Below are 6000 nucleotides of genomic sequence, written 5' to 3' on the forward strand. Positions count from 1 at the left end.
ATATCAATCAACTTTTTTTAATGTTTTCTTTTCCAATAGTCTTAAATTATTAAGAGAGTAATACAAGAAAATTTACAATAATTATTTTGTTTCATTTCAAAAAACTGCAAATCAAAATATACTAACTACAATAAATAATACCAAGTAAGTAAACCTTAAAAGCAATTAAAGAAAAAGAAATTACATAATTTATTAGGAAATCATATTTTTGTAATAATTTTTCTTCATTTTCTTTCCTTAAAATTCTTGATTATAGCGTTAAACAAATCTATTGTTTTTAATTTTTTCGCTGATGCTTCCCAATTGAAAATTATATATACTTATCATGCTATGGGTATGAATAAAAGTTAATTTTATTAAAGCATCAATTACACAGTGATATGGGCAAACATATGAACTATATAATATACATTAGAGTAATAAAACTGATAGATTATTCATTTCACAAAATTATTGTTTTTAAAACAATTTTTATAATAATTAATTTTTTTAAAGTTTTCGCTCCCAATAGTGTAAAAATGCAAATACAAACAATACCAAGTATTATAAAAACAAAAATTGCAATTAATTATAAATACATTTTAGTTCGTGTTATTTGAAAATGTTTTTAATTATTACTATGAAAATAATTGTTTTTGAAGATTTAGTAAATTTGTATAGATAGTTTTCAAATGTTTGAATTAATTAAATCATAAAGAAACTAAATTAAACAAAATGTTGTTAACATTGTTTCATTGAAGCTTGAAATATTAATGAAATAATGTCAAAAGCCTTAGATATTTGAATTATTGGGTAACAAATTATATAATATGAAACATTATCGTGAATTACGCCTTTGATATTTTCAGACTGATCATGAGACAAAGAACAATATAAAGAAACAGCAATAAAAGCTTTGCATTGATGGTTAAGCTGCATTTATAATATAATTTACGGATTTATAAAAACATAATATGCATAGGAAATAATACATAAGTTAATGAACATGACCTGCAAGATTTAACTAATTATTTTGATCAGTAAATTATGGATTTATCATTTTCCTTTTAAATAGATATTGATTTTTCATTTGAAAAAAATTCATTTTGGTGAAAATATTAATTTTAAATTACTCCTTGTTTTTTTTCTTACTACAGAATTTTACAAAATTTCTATGAAATTTCAGAGAAATCACTGATGGCGATTTAATGTTTCAAAAACAATTACTTTACTTTTTCGAATTTCAAAATTAGTTTAGATAAATAAATAAAATAAGTTAGAAAAATTAAATTTAACGAAAAAAATGATTAGGAACAAAGCAAACCTTTACGAAAAACTTAATTTCCCTTTTAAAATGTTAAGGAATAACTTAGCGTTTCTTGCCAGATTTTCGTGTTTTTGAAGAGCGATTGCAACACTCATCACACGAATCCTCTGAATATTCCGAATTTTTTTGACAATCTTCACAGTTACATGGCTCAGTTGATACCTGCCCATCCTTTAATGGATTTCCCATCGTAGAAGCTCGAAACTTTGAGGATCTCTTGGGAACCTTAGGATTACTTTCTGTACCTGGTTTTGCTGCACTTTCCAGATTGTTTCCAGAATACGTGCAACAGTTACATCTAGCCGTCACAGGTTGGAGAAGAGAGCAAGTTTCACAATTTCCATCATTGCATCGAGCAGCTGTAGTCACTCCGTTATCAGAAGTAGCTCCTCTACAATCATCACAATCAGAAAACTGACAAGTTTGATAGTCAGAAGCTTCTTGTGTTGTTGGATGGTCAGCAGATCTCGGGATATTATTTTGAGCTCTAGATCTAGAAGAACTTGGAAAGATACACGTGCAGGATAAATCTTGTCTTGTTGGAGCTTCTGGGTTACATTCTTCGCAATTGCAGCTTTGATCATCACTTACTGCTGATTTCGGAATTTCTTCAGATCCATGTTTTCTACCAGAACATTTCGGATCATTGCAGGACACTACTTCTTCTTGGGGGACATTTACTTGCCTAGATTGCCCTTGCCATTGGTTAGTTCTTTCTGCAAAAGGAGGCTGGCTGTATCGTCTTCTATGCCTTCTGTTACGTCTCCGTCTAAACCCACGACTCCTTGAGTTACCGGATAAAGGCGTTTTGGAGCCTGATATACAGTCTGGGCAGTTTTGATGGCCTAATCCAGGGTCTTGAGTATTACTTCGTTCTTCAACCGTGCATTCACTACACGTGCAAGAGTTATTTAAGCCAAAATTTGGAAGGCTGTTCATGTAACAATCACATCCAGGCTCTCTCAAACAATCAAAGCAGAAGTCTTCTAGTGAGTAGTATCTATCCAGAAAGTTTCCAGAATGTGTAAGAGTTTCTATGTACTGCAGAACATTTTGGATGGAAGCAGGTTGTCGACTACTACTCAAGGGAGATAAATTGGACATTAAATCTTTTTTAAATCTCTCCGGATCAGTAAGAGTCTGCATTCCATTTTCCACAATATTCTCTTGTTCAGAATTTTCGCAGCTACAGCAACAACAGCAGCAGCAATCACTTTCATCACAAGATATTACAGGATTCAGATTCGGCTCACCATTACCATTTTCATTGACGCAATCCGGGCAGAAGTCATTGGAACTTTCAGTATGCTTTCCCATTTCATAGAATTTTTACAAATTTCTTACAATTTAATGCTTAAATTAAACTTGAGTCAAATAATTTAATTACAATTCCAAACTGATTTAAAAGTATCCTCTACAGTTGCTAAAAACGGAAGTCTGTACGACAGAGCTCTGAAGAGGTCAGTAAATACGAGAGACTTTGAAAACCGATAAAGCAAAGAGAAAGATATTATAAAGGAATTCCGGTTATAACAAGAAGAAAGCCATCCTCTGGTAGTGATTGGTACCTTATTGTAATAGTCATTGGTTGTTTTTCTTTCCGAAGCGAAAGCGGGTAGCAGTGCCTTTCCCTTCGACATAACCACGCTTGCTTAGTCAACCGAAAAATAGAGCAAATCTCTCGTGAGTACCTTGGGGAAATATTAGACAGTAAGTAAGCTTACATCAGTTAAAATTGCGCAAGAGTCTGAAAAAGAACAAATCTTGTCATAGAAGTTCAATTCCGGATTCTTTTATTTAATTTTTTTTTACTTTTTGTTGCTTTTTCTTCTCACTTTTCTTAAGGCGATAGAGAGGAATTCATTTTTGTTAAGTGGAGATGGTCTACGGAAAAGGGAAATGAAGCGTGATCTTTTAATTTTATTGTTTTGATTTTTTTTTCTTTCTTTTTTTTTTTTTTGCAATATTCGTTTACCAAAGAACACTGCTAAGAGGTAAACAAACTTGAGTTCAAATGTGCGAAATGCTCTCGTGGGAAAGTGATCACCTGCATATGGTAGTACGAAAAAATCGGAAATACATCAATCAACAAGGTTTTTTTAAAAAAATAAAACGAAAACTAATATTCTAAATATTAATTTTTTTTTAAATCTGAAATTTGGATTGAAAGTGAAAATGAAAATTATCATGAAAACTACTACTGCAATTTTCTTATTATGTACAAAAAAAAAGTAAGAATAAATATGCTCTGTTGCAAGTTAAGAAAAGACCATTGTGGTATAGGATTTAAGTAATCCTTCGAGACTACATATATTTCCGTTTTATTTAGTTATCATATTGCATAAATATCCTTTCAAAACAATATGGAAGCTTTTAAAAGTTAAACTCGCAGGTCAGAAATTCAATTCGTGTTATCTTTTGCGATATATATCATATAATTAATAAAAAAGGATTATAGTTTCGTAGTCTTACTAGAATCCTAGACTTGACAACAGATTTTGATAAACAAGGAGAACATTCGTTCCTGAAAAGAAACAACTATATGACATTGCAAGAACATTTGATTTGATTGTACCACTGAAAATGGCGCGTCTTATGCTGACATAACCTTAGCAAATCAAACGAGAGATAAATAATTTTTACTTTTGTTTCGCTGTAAAAGAAAATCGTCTGATAGAAACTATGTTTATTATTCTTTCATCAGTTACAGGGACTAATATAATTTTATCTATGATCAGTTCCTTTAAACGCGAACACAAAGAGGTATATTTGTATAATTTGTTATGATTCTTATTAATTCTTAATTAATAAAACAATAGTTTTATTAATAAACAATAAGTTTTATTTTTCTCATCTAACATGATTTAAGAAAGTAAGCAAAACGAAGGTTGTACAACGTCCTTTCAAGAGTTGGCGATATTGATATAAGTTCGCGCTGGGAATATTTTAATTATAATTAGTTTTAGACTTCGTAAAATTTTAGAAGATTCTACGAAAAATTTCAAATTCTACGAAATTCTACAGAATTTTATGAAAAATTTCAAAATTTAAATCTTGTTAACATTGTTATCATGAATGTTGCTCGAACAAGAAATGCAAATTTTTTTTCTTCAGTGTACGGGGAAAAATCCGAAATTTTTTATTGCATTTATACATACAAAGCGCGATATATATTTTTAATTTATAATTTTAAGATAAATTTTTAAATTTCTCATCAAAAAAGAAGTTGGAGAAGTATGCACATAAACAATGGCAAATCTATAATTAAGCGAGGAAATGAACGAAAGCATTAACGAAATCTGACGAACCATAAGAAAAAAGGTGAAATAAAAAATAAAAAAACATTAAAACAGTTTATTGTCCGTTGGAAATTTGAAGAGGTTCAAAATTATTATTTTTAGTATCATTATTTTATTTAAATCATCTTTGTTTCCTTCCGGAAATGTTTAAATGCTACTTTTTGCCCCTCGTGCGTTTACTTTTCTTTTTTTTTGCATTAGTTTCAACGAGGATTCCAAAAATGTATAATGTCTTACTGCTTTTTTACTCCTCTGTATGGAATAAAACCATGAGTTTCTTGCACTTAACTCTCAGGCTTGCTTCTCTAGCTGATCCTCAACTAGTTCAACCTGAAGGTTCATTTTCGGTTATGATCTTTTTCTGTGGCCATCAAGTGCTTAAGGTGCTGCTTGTGAGGAATAACATGGCTGCAATTGAAAGATGTAATCAATCCAATTCTAGCACATCGCGAGTAATAATGAACTGGTATCCCGGTATCCTGGTACACCCTGTAAGCCTCTGGCCTCCGCTTAATTATTTTCTTTCATAAAAAGAACAATTGATATTTTTTTGATTTCGAAGTTTTTTTTCTTTAGTAAAAAGAAATATAAATAAATGATTTTGAGTATCGGTGGTTCAGGGGGCTGGGCACTCCGGATGAGGTGACCCAAGTACAATTCCCAGTAATAGTCGGACGATGCCAAATCTGTTACATTAGAGACGTGAAAAATCTTTAGTGGTAGACGTATTATTGAATAAAAATCCTTAGTGGTAGACGTATTATTGGATAAAAATCCTCTTCCTGTCGGGGTAACTATGGGAGGTTTTAGTGGTTTTCTTCAAGTTTTTCTCTCCATGCAAATACGGGTTGATTCCTTCAGAAAGTTGATTCCTCCGGGCTAATTCCTCTGATTCAGTCCGCCACGATGATTACTCTATCCAAATGCTTGATCTAAGAGTTTTCTTGTCTACTGGGTTGGGTCCTAAAACATTAACAGCTACGCAATTGAACATTAACAGTCGTAACTCAAAATAGGGTAGGCTGTTCAACGGAGGTTATTAAATAAAAATATAAGATACAAAATGTGAAATAAAATAAAATAAATAATTTGTAACATCATGTATAAATGATTTGAAATGCTTTAAATAACTCACTATCTAACATTCAGAAAATTTTGGTATTTCAAAATTAATTTTTCCAATTTCTTAATTATTCATTTTAATATATTTTTTTATTTTAATAAATCTTTTATTTTAATATACATTACACAGTACCTTCTTGAAGTTGAGTCCGCCGACCTCCAGGATATCCCTGCACCTTCTTCGTACCGATAAATGGTAGAGGGTTCCAGCTGTAATCAAATGATTCTGCGTTCGAGAACCGATAATATATATATATATATATATATATATAT

The sequence above is a fragment of the Parasteatoda tepidariorum genome, chromosome X1, assembly GCF_043381705.1.
Source record: "Parasteatoda tepidariorum isolate YZ-2023 chromosome X1, CAS_Ptep_4.0, whole genome shotgun sequence".
Lineage (NCBI taxonomy): Eukaryota > Metazoa > Arthropoda > Arachnida > Araneae > Theridiidae > Parasteatoda > Parasteatoda tepidariorum.